The sequence below is a fragment of the Nycticebus coucang genome, chromosome 1 (assembly GCF_027406575.1).
Source record: "Nycticebus coucang isolate mNycCou1 chromosome 1, mNycCou1.pri, whole genome shotgun sequence".
NCBI classification, from domain to species: Eukaryota; Metazoa; Chordata; class Mammalia; order Primates; family Lorisidae; genus Nycticebus; species Nycticebus coucang.
The window spans coordinates 1,000,105-1,012,236 of NC_069780.1; the positions used below are offsets into that span (position 1 = coordinate 1,000,105).

The window sequence follows — 12,132 nt, forward strand, 5'->3', positions numbered from 1 at the left end:
TTTATTTACTTATTTATTTTAGGTTTTGGTCTTTAATGAGAAAAAGTGTTGATTGACAGTATACAACAGAGAGGGGGTGCAAGTGGCTGGGGCCATGGAACTGCCAATCAAAAATAATGTCCTTACATAAAGTGTTCACAGACGAAAACCCAGAACCTCTAGCCCTTCCCCAGACACAGCAGAGCACAGGCGCAGAGCCTGGATGCGCCCAGGGAGCAGGGAGGAGGTTGTCCGGAGTGCAGAGGCTCCCAGGCTGCTGTGTGGAGGGGGAGTCCTCTTTAGAATGGGCTGAATAAAGCCCCCCAGCTTCCCCTGCTCATCTCACACCCACAGCGAAAGAAAAAGGAGAAAGACAAAACTCAGGGTCAGGTCCGGAGGGCTGAGAGCAGCCTAGTGGGCAGGGTCTGGATCACTGACCTCCTGTCCCACCCGCCCTTCCTCCTGTGGCTGTTCCATTCTCTCCAGCCCCCAGGGGAGAGAGGTCCTCTGCTTTCCGCTTGCCACTCTCTGGCCCGAGCTCTGGTGTGATCCCGGCCTTGAAGCAAATGGTGAGCAGCTCACGTTGTCACACCCTGCGCCATCGCCAGGGGGGTCTGGTGCAGGGCACTGATCCAGCAGCTCTTCCCAAGGGTGACAGTAACAGAGGCTCCCTATTTTCAACACGCTGGATGACATTGATTGAATGAAGTCCTCAGCTTCCTGGCTGCTCTCACATCCCAGGCGTCTTCACAAGCAAGGAGCATGAATTCCCGGTGATCAGTGAGGGGCGGCACTGATGTCAGGAAGGGCTAAACCATCTGTTCCCCGGTGGCAGGTTCTCGTTTCTCTAACGGAAGTGTCTCCAGCGGCTCTGGAGAGGTGAGGCCCCCACTGACTTGCCCATCCATGGGGACCTGGCCCGGGCCTTCTGGATTCGTGCCAGCTGCACTCCATCCTCTGGCTGTGGTCACAGGACGTGTCTAAAGCTTTGTCAGCCTCAGCACCATACAGAGAGTCTCCTGTGTCAGCTACAGCAGCAGCTTCCCTCTCTTCAGAGCCGGCCCTGCAGTTGCACCAGCGTGGAGCCAGGCTCCTCTCTGCCTTCCACCCAGGCTCCACCATTTCTCCCTCTTCATCCTCCTCTGCGGCGCTTCTGCGTCATCCTCACCTTCCTCATTCTCCGCCTCCTGGGCTGTAGCCTCCTCTTCACCGCCTTCTTCGCCATCCTCCTCCTGCTCTCCCATCCGAGTCACCCTCACTGTCCCCAGCCTGGCGGTGGAGTGAGCGGCTCCCGGACTCGGCCTGCGCGGTCCCAGCTGCCCAGTGGGAGGGAAGGCCTGCGTGGGCCACTTTCCCATGAAGGAGTCTCCTTAGATGGGTCCCCAGGTCCCGCCCCCCATGAGGCCCTGGGACCCCGGATCCTCGCCTGTCCCAGCTGCAGATCTGTGGGGGTTGGGCCCTGTGACAGTTCTGTTGGTGGAGGGTCGGCGGCTCTTCCTCAGTCACCGTAGGCTGCTCGCGCAGCCTCGTCCGTGTCCGCTTTTGTTTTTTCCTCTTCATCCTCAGAGGGTCGCCTGCAATCTGTGTCCGCTCTGCTTGACTTCCTCGGTGGTCAGCGTGGCGTCCATCCTGGGAGGGCATCCTCCAAAGCCGTGGGCAGCTCGCCTTCCGCTACCCTCTGATCTCTGATGATATCAGGAAGGTATTTGGCACAACACAGGGCCACTTCCTCCCCTCCCTGTCCATCATAGACAGTAAACATGGCTGTCTCACTGCCCAGCTCAGGAATGCGGGTGTGAGCTTCGTCCATGCACACTCGCCAGCCTCCTGTGCGGAGAATCCCAGGAAAGCGGCAGGCGCGGGGCTCCGACCAGTCCTGAGCATTGACCGTGTTGGGCGGGGAGATGTTGGTACCACGGTGGTGGCTGCTGGAGGCCTCCAGGGTAGCACAGCGAGGTGCCACCCCAGCTGGTGCTGGAGCCCCAGAGGCGCAAGGCTGAAGGGGCTGTGGGATTATGTCAGGTGCAGGTGGAAGGCGGGAGGTGGGACAGAAGCTGGGGAACAGAGGGGAGCAGAGAGGAGAGGACATGGAGCCTCTCCAGACCCAGCCCAGTCAACTCTGCCCTGGAGTATTATTTTTGGGTAAAATTATTAGAGTGCTATAATATGTGCTTAATATAAGGTTCTAATTATATTTAAAAATGTAACTATAGAGAATCCTCAAAGAACCCAAATTAGTCCTCCCATTTGATCCTGCAATCCCATTACTGGGCATCTACCCAGAAGAAAAAGGTCCTTTTATCATAAGGACATTTGCAATAGACTGTTTATCTCAGCTGAATTTACAATGGGCAAAACGTTGAAACAACCTAAGTGTCCACCGTCCCAGGAACAGATTAGTTAGCTGTGGTATACCACGGGTTAGTATTCAGCCACTAAGAAAGACGGATACTTTACATCTTCCCTATTAACTTGGATTGTGGTGGAACACATTTTTCTTACTAAATCATCACAAGCATTGAGAAGGAAGAATCAAGTGCACTCAATTCTAATATGAAGGGTGTAGCTGAGCTAAAATAGGGTGGGGGTATGGGAATGAGGAACTGTGGAGCAGGGAGTAGAGAGGGGAATTGGGGGTTATGGTGTGTGGCACACCTCGTGGGGGTGGGACACAATTATAAGAGTGACTTTATCTAACAAATGCAATCAGTGTAACCAAATTCTTTGTATCCTTGGTGAATAACAAACAATAAAAAAGTAATTGTATATTACTTCCACTGTTTATTTTAGGAATATTTGCCACAAGTGTTGAATATGCCCATCTTGGTTAATTTTTTCTCAGTGTAGTTTTATGTAAGTATATTGTAAAACCATCAGGTATGTGCATTTTTAAAACACTTGGCATATTTTGCCAAATGTTTTACTATTGAAAAATACATAAACATTATCTGAGAATCACTACTTAGGGGAAAATCAAGCAATCTGAGGTAGCAGTTACTTTATATATTACAGAACAGATGTGACAACTATTGACTTCAGTGTGAATCATGACACAAGTTAATAGCAGGGGCTGGAATTACTGGTGGTGACTGCTGCACTGTCACCATCCTGGTCCTCCTCCTGCTGTCTTTCTACTCCTGGGGCCACTATCATCTTCCCTTAGGTTGAACAGGGTTCTTTACCTGTCCTTGTGTCCCTTGTGAAAGTGACCATAAGCAATTTGCACTCAACCCAGATGTTGGTTTTTGTCTTTGAACAAGATTTCAGTTGTATGGTGGTGCTAATAAGAAGGGATACAAAACAGAGCTTGTAAGTGTTCAGGTAAGAGTGTAACAAAAAGCTTGTTTTCTCTTTTTATCTTAAAAATTGATACTAAAATAAATACCCTGTTTCCAAAATTCTGCTCTTGCCTTGACTGGGATTGCACAGCGGACTCCCCTTTTGGGGACTCCTCTTGGCTATCTCAAAGCGAAGCCCCGGCTGCTCCAGGGAGTCATCTGACCTCCCTGCCCTCATTCGCCCCTTGCGTGTCTAGGCTTGTTCCGGCGCTCCCTCTTCAGAAGGCACTTGGCCCCCAAGCCCTCCGGGAGGAATCTGTGTCACCGCTGGATAGTGGCATTTAATGCCTGTAGCGTCAGAGGTGGCAGCGCTTGGGTTGGACGAGGCAAGGCCAAGCGGGCAGCGCTACTCTGGTGCCGGTTCCCGGATTACAGGCCTAATCGATGCATTTTTCTGATCCACAGGCACAAGAACGTAAAGAGCAAGAGGAAGTGAAAGGAAAATTAGGGCAAGGAAACAGATAAAAGAAATCACTCATGAGAAAGAATCAGCAGAAAACTCCAGGCAACATGAAGAACCAGTCCAGAACCACAAAGGGACCATGAGGTAGGTACTGCAGATGATTCCATCTATAAAGAAATGTTAGGAATGACATAAAGGGAATTTAGAATACACATGTTGAAAACAATGAAAGAAATGATGGAAACAATGAAAGAAATGATGGAAACAATGAAGGAAACTGCTAATAAAGTGGAAAATAACCAAAAGGAAATCCAAAAACAGAATCAAATAAGAGATGAACGATATGAAGAATATAAAAAGGATATAGCAGAGCTGAAGGAACTGAAACAGTCAATTAGGGAACTTAAAGATGCAATGGAAAGTATCAGCAACAGGTTAGACCATGCAGAAGAAAGAATTTCAGAGGTAGAAGACAAAGTTCTTGAGATAACTCAGATAGTAAAAGAGGCAGAAAAGAAGAGAGAGAAAGCAGAACGTTCACTGTCGGAATTATGGGACTTTATGAAGTGTTCCAACATATGAGTTATAGGAATCCCAGAAGGGGAAGAAGAATGCCCCAGAGGAATGGAAGCCATACTAGAGAATATTATAAAAGAAAATTTCCCAAATATCACCAAAGATTCTGACACACTGCTTTCAGAGGGATATGGGAACCCAGGTCGCCTCAACTGTAACTGAGCTTCTCCAAGACACATTGTGATGAACCTGTCCAAAGTCCAGACAAAAGAAAAGATTCTGCAAGCTTCCAGGAGTAAGTGCCAGTTGGCCTACAGGGGCAAATCCATCAGCGTGACCACAGACTTCTCTAATGAAACTTTCCAAGCAAGAAGACAATGGTCATCTACCTTTAATCTACTTAAACGAAACAATTTCCAGCCCAGAATTCTGTACCTGCTAAGCTAAGCTTAAAAATTGATGGAGAAATCAAATCATTTGCAGATATACAAACATTGAGGAAATTCGCCACAACAAGACCAGCTCTACAGGAAATACTTCAACCTGTTCTGTACACTGACCACCACAATGGAACAGCAGCAAAGTAAGAACTCGGAAATTAAAGGACAGAACCTAACCTCCACACTGATGCAAAAGATAAAACTAAGCAATGGACTATCACCAAATAAGACGAATAGGATACTACCACACTTACCAATTATCTCAATAAATGTTAATGGCTTGAATTCCCCACTGAAGAGACATAGAGTGGCTGACTGGATTAAAAAACACAAGCCATCCATTTGCTGTCTGCAAGAAACACACCTGGCTTCAAAAGACAAATTCAAGCTCCGAGTCAAGGGTTGGAAGACATTTTTTCAGGCAAATGAAATTCAGAAGAAAAGAGGAGTTGCAATCTTATTTTCAGATACATGTGGATTTAAAGCAACTAAAGTCAAGAAAGACAAAGATGGTCACTTTATGTTGGTCAAGGGAAAAATACAACAAGAAGACATTTCAATTCTAAATATTTATGCACCCAATTTAAATGCTCCCAGATTCTGGAAACAGACCTTACTCAGTCTGAGCAATATGTATCTGATAATACCATAATAACAGGGGACTTTAACAGTCCTCTTACAGAGCTGGACAGATCCTCGAAACAGAAATTAAACAAAGATATAAGACATTTAAATGAGACCCTAGAACAACTGTGCTTCATAGACGCATATAGAACACTCCACCCCAAAGATAAAGAATATACATTCTTCTCATCACCCCATGGAACATTCTCCAAAATTGATCATATCCTGGGACACAAAACAAATATCAACAGAATCAAAAGAATTGAAATTTTACCTTGTATCTTCTCAGACTACAAGGCACTAAAGGTGGAACTCAACTCTAACAAAAACGCTCAACCCCACACAAAGGCATGGAAATTAAACAATCTTCTGTTGAATAATAGATGGGTGCAGGAAGAAATAAAACAGGAAATCATTAACTTCCTTGAGCATAACAACAATGAAGACACAAGTTACCAAAACTTGTGGGATACTGCAAAAGCAGTTTTGAGAGGAAAATTCATCACTTTAGATGCCTACATTCGAAAAACAGAAAGAGAGCACATCAATAATCTCACAAGAGATCTTATGGAATTGGAAAAAGAAGAACAATCTAAGCCTAAACTCAGTAGAAGAAAAGAAATATCCAAAATCAAATCAGAGATCAAGGAAATTAAAAACAAAAGAATCATTCAGAAAATTAACGAAACAAGAAGTTGGTTTTTTGAAAAAATAAACAAAATAGATAAACCATTGGCCAGACTAATGAGGAATTGAAAAGTAAAATCTCTAGTAACCTCAATCAGAAATGATAAAGGGGAAATAACAACTGATCCCACAGAGATACAAGAGATCATCTCTGAATACTACCAGAAACTCTATGCCCAGAAATTTGACAGTGTGAAGGAAATGGATCAATATTTGGAATTACACCCTCTCCCTAGACTCAGCCAGGAAGAAATCGAGCTCCTGAACAGACCAATTTCAAGCACTGAGATCAAAGAAACAATAAAAAATCTTCCAAACAAAAAATGCCCTGGTCCAGATGGCTTCACTCCAGAATTCTATCAAACCTTCGAGGAAGAGCTTATTCCTGTACTGCAGAAATTATTTCAAAGAATTGAGGAAGAAGGAATCTTCCCCAACACATTCTATGAATCAAACATCAAACTGATACCAAAACCAGGAAAAGACCCAAACAAAAAGGAGAATTTCAGACCAATCTCACTCATGAATATAGATGCAAAAATTCTCAACAAAATCCTAGCCAATAGATTACAGCTTATCATCAAAAAAGTCATTCATCATGATCAAATAGGCTTCATCCCAGGGATGCAAGGCTGGTTTAACATACGCAAGTATGTTATCCATCATATTAACAGAGACAAAGATAAAGATCATATGATCCTCTCAATAGATGCAGAAAAAGCATTTGATAAAATCCAGCATCCTTTTCTAATTAGAACACTGAAGAGTATAGGCATAGGTGGCACATTTCTAAAACTGATTGAAGCTATCTATGACAAACCCACAGCCAATATTTTACTGAATGGAGTAAAACTGAAAGCTTTTCCTCGTAGAACTGGAACCAGACAAGGTTGTCCTCTGTCACCTTTACTATTCAACATAGTGCTGGAAGTTCTAGCCAATACAATTAGGCAAGACAAGGAAATAAAGGGAATGCAAATGGGAGCAGAGGAGGTCAAACTCTCCCTCTTTGCTGACGACATGATCTCATACTTAGAGAACCCCAAAGACTCAACCATAAGACACCTAGAAGTCATCAAAAAATACAGTAATGTTTCAGGATATAAAATCAATGTCCACAAGTCAGTAGCCTTTGTATACACCAATAACAGTCAAGATGAGAAGCTAATTAAGGACACAACTCCCTTCACCATAGTTTCAAAGAAAATGAAATACCTAGGAATATACCTAATGAAGGAGGTGAAGGACCTCTATAAAGAAAACTATGAAATCCTCAGAAAGGAAATAGCAGAGGATATTAACAAATGGAAGAACATACCATGCTCATGGACGGGAAGAATCAACATTGTTAAAATGTCTATACTTCCCAAAGTAATCTACCTATTCAATGCCATTCCTATCAAAATACCAACATCGTACTTTCAAGATTTGGAAAAAATGATTCTGCGTTTTGTATGGAACTGGAAAAAAACCCGTATAGCTAAGGCAGTTCTTAGTAATAAAAATAAAGCTGGGGGCATCAGCATACCAGATTTTAGTCTGTACTACAAAGCCATAGTGCTCAAGACAGCATGGTACTGGCACAAAAACAGAGACATAGACACTTGGAATCGAACTGAAAACCAAGAAATGAAACTAACATCTTACAAGCACCTCATCTTCGATAAACCAAACAAGAACATACCTTGGGGGAAAGACTCCCTATTCGATAAATGGTGTTGGGAGAACTGGATGTCTACATGTAAAAGACTGAAACTGGACCCACACCTTTCTCCACTCACAAAAATTGATTCAAGATGGATAAAGGACTTAAATTTAGGGCATGAAACAATAAAAATCCTCAAAGAAAGCATAGGAAAAACACTGGAAGATATTGGCCTGGGGAATACTTCATGAAGAAGACTGCCATGGCAATTGCAACAACAACAAAAATAAACAAATGGGACTTCATTAAACTGAAAAGCTTCTGTACAGCTAAGGAGACAATAACCAAAGCAAAGAGACAACCTACACGATGGGAAAGGATATATGCATATTTTCAATGAGACAAAAGCTTGATAAGTAGGATCTAAAGAGAACTCAAATTAATCCACATGAAAAAAGCCAACAGTCCCATATATCAATGGGCAAGAGACATGAATAGAACTTTCTCTAAAGACAACAGATGAATGGCTAACAAACACATGAAAAAATGTTCATCATCTCTATAAATGAGAGAAATGCAAATCAAAACAACTCTGAGATATTATCTAACCCCAGTGAGAATGGCCCACATCACAAAATCTCAAAACTGCAGATGCTGGCGTGGATGTGGAGAGAAGGGAACACTTTTACACTGCTGGTGGGACTACAAACTAATACAACCTTTCTGGAAGGAAGTATGGAGAAACCTCAAAGCACTCAAGCTAGACCTCCCATTTGATCCTGCAATCCCATTACTGGGCATCTACCCAGAAGGAAAAAAATCCTTTTATCATAAGGACACTTGTACTAGACTGTTTATTGCAGCTCAATTTACAATCGCCAAAATGTGGAAACAGCCTAAATGCCCACCAACCCAGGAATGGATTAACAAGCTGTGTTATATGTATGCTATGGAATACTATTCAGCCATTAAAAAATGGAGACTTTACATCCTTTGTATTAACCTGGATGGAAGTGGAAGACATTATTCTTAGTAAAGCATCACAAGAATGGAGAAGCATGAATCCTATGTACTCTATTTTGATATGAGGACAATTAATGACAATTAAGGTTATGGGCGGGGGAAGCAGAAAGAGGGACGGAGGGAGGGGCGTGGGGCCTTGGTGTGTGTCACACTTTATGGAGGCAAGACATGATTGCAAGAGGGACTTTACCTAACAATTGCAATCAGTGTAACCTGGCTTATTGTACCCTCAATGAATCCCCAACAATAAAAAAAAAAAAAAAGACAGGGCGGCACTTGTGGCTCAGTGAGCAGGGCGCCGGTCCCATATGCTGGAGGTGGCAGGTTCAAACCCAGCCCCGGCCAAAAACCACAAAAAAAAAAAAAAAAAAAAAAAAAGAAATTAATCTAAAAAAAAAAAAAAATACCCTGCTTCCCCGAAAATAAGACATCCTCCGAAAATAAGACCTAGCGCATGTTTGGGAGCACACCTCAAAATAAGACACTGTCTTATTTTCGGGGAAACAGGGTATATCAGTATCTTAGGCTCCTTCATAAGGGATTTTACATGTTAGAAGAATTCTTTTGTGGATAATATCTTTTCTGATACAAGTAACAAGATTTACTTTGTCTTTATTACATATGCCCTTTACATTTTCTCTGTGCTTCCCTTAGTAATTATTGTGTTGACACAAAAGTTTTCCGAGGGAGCTTTAGTGAGGGATTCTCTAGAACAGGCAGACAGCAGAGAATACCTGCTCTGATGTGGCCAACTGTCCATTTGATGTTGTCAGAGGTAAAACTCGGGAATCTCAGTGAGGAATGGTTTAAATGCTAGAATGAAAGTAAACATTATTTTGGCCATCACTGTTTTGGGGACACATTTATCTTGATAAGAAATTGTGTTCCCTTTAAAGTAGGATAATGGTAAAGAGTCTCCATAGTTACAATAAAGAAAACAAAGGAAATAGTAATATGTTCACCTTAGGCAGGGGTTTGGCAGGTTTGCAGTGGAGGCCTCCAACAAACTCAACGTTGGGTAAGAGCGGGCGAGGAAATTCAAAGTCCCAGTAGGTTCGAATGAGCCACATCTCAGCTTTCCCCATCATCTCATATAACGTAGTCGGTCTTCCTGAAAGGGATAAAAGAAACCAAATGTAGATGATGCAAGAGGGTTGTTATGAGATTATAAAAGAAATTTCCTGAAAGAAGTTGGAATAATGTAGTGAACTATATATAGTGTCTGGGTTGAACAAAAATATACACAAATTAATATATGGGCGTAATCTAATTTCTCTGTGCTATATAAGTTGCTCATATATATGTATAAGAAAAACAAAGTATGAGCAGAATTTTTTAAAAAAGCTGTTTCTCTAATGTCACATCAGTATATTCAGAATTATCAATGATTATTAAAATGAGCTACTATGGAATTACCCTTGCATTTATTTGTTTTCTAAAAGTGCAAAAGGAACAAATATACCATAAATAATTCTTTGAGATCTACTATCAATGAATCCTACCCAAATCATAAAAACTTCTTTCCAATAAGTACTCAATTTAGCTTCTACAATTTATGAAGCCAGTTTCATGATCTTGGTTCTCCAAGTATATCTAGAGTTTTTTGAATATATGGTTGAAATCCTTGCACCTACTCCTCCTTCTGGTTCTGGCAGAGATCTTAAATAATATTAGTATTCTAAAAATAAATACATTTACAAATAGCAGGAAATTTTCAAAAGTTATAGAAATGGCTAATTTTTGCTACCTCTTATTTGGCTCACATTGACCTTAAAGTAGACATATAGTCTAATAAAATATAGATGAAAGCTTGGATGTTCACATGTCAAAAGGATTTTAGGTCTTAAAACAGATAATCTCTAGCCTTGAGCAAAGGATGTAGACACATTGGAAACTCAAATTTTAGATGTCTGTTTCTGAGATACGGCCACCTCTAAAGGTGAAGGGATCTTTCTGGTTATATGGAAAACTATTGTAATTTCTAAGTAAGAAAACTAAGCTACACAAGGAGAAACAACTTCTTTAAAACTTCAGTGATAGTTGAACTAAAATATTGTGTAACTCCTCATTACACAGATCTGCTTTTGTCAAGATGTTTCTTCACGTGTCTCAACTTTTATTTGAGATTAAAAAATAAATATTAAAGTAGACACGAGATTGTGTAAAGAAACTCTAAATGCTTTAATTTGCACATTTATGTGTATAGGGATTGTCTATAGAAGTGATGGATACAAAGTTCTGATTCTATATTATTCCCATATTTACATAATATTTGTGAGATTGGTATTTCATCTTATGTTTACAGTTCTTCCTTTCATTTATAAAAGACACACGCGTCTGATTTCATATTCATATAAGCTCACCTTCTAAAGCACCAAGAAAGGTGGGAATTATCATCCATGAGTAAAAACATTACTCACCAAGAACTTCACTGTAAAACCGATCCCACTTCTTCATATTAAATATTTGGAACCAAAAGTCAAAGTAAAGCATGTGTATCATATTTTTCACCCTCTCCATGAATGTCATGCGATTACTTAATTCTGACAAAATAACAGGAACATAGTCAGGAGGGAAGGGAAGTCCTCCACCGTGCTTCTCTAATGAGTATCCAAGAGAGAAGCGCAGACTGAACACCAGGGATGTTTTAAGTATCTCCACCAGCAGCTGCCCACAAAGACTAATGGCATCTGCAAGAACAACATCAAACTTTGTCTCGTGTAGCTTCTTCATGAGTTTCTTGTTGAAAACTACGTCTTCACAGAGCTTTTGCGCACAGTCAGAATATTTCCAGGCATGTTTTTCTACTCGTGAAAAATGTGACCAAAATGAATCCTTTGGAACATCATATATCTGTTCATTGACCATTTTGACCCAAAACCCCTCAAAGTCATCTTTAGTTAGACATGTAGAATAAACTTCAAATTTAATATCAAATGTTTTGCTGGGATCAATGAGAATGGAAGCTGAAGATGTGAGCATAGTCACTTCCTGGCCTCTCTGGACAAGTTTGTCCAGGATGGTCTTCATGTTGATCCAGTGGCTGTATTCCATGGGCCACACCAGCACCTTTCCACACATCCCAGAGCTGAAGCAACAACTCAGCTGTAGGAGCAGCAGAGATGAAGTCCATTTCATAGCCATCTTGGTCAGTGCCATGCTTCTTTTTTGGTTGCTGCTTCTTTCTGACATTTCTTATCCTCATACCCAGGTAAACCAATCACGTTAAAATTTAACTTGTACACTTAAAAGTAAGTACATCATCTGAACAGTAGTTGGCAGGTGGACAAACCAAAGGTAGATGACCTTGTACTTGCTCAAGTGTGTTTAATGTTCCTTTATGTTCCTTTAATTCAGCTAATTTTGATGACCTTGCATGTGTAAGTCATCTGTCTTATGTAAAACACTTTATGTAGTGTCAGAAGTATAGCCAAGTGAGAGACTTCAGGGTCTGCAGTCCCTTGACACAGAACTAGA

The 12,132-nt window shown here is 41.6% G+C and overlaps 1 pseudogene; it reads right to left on the reverse strand.

Annotated features, from left to right (window-relative positions):
• The window catches only part of LOC128591040 (UDP-glucuronosyltransferase 2B4-like), a 33,429-nt pseudogene extending 21,592 nt beyond the window's left edge, over positions 1-11,837 (reverse strand).
• Between the last annotated feature and the right edge of the window lie 295 nt (positions 11,838-12,132).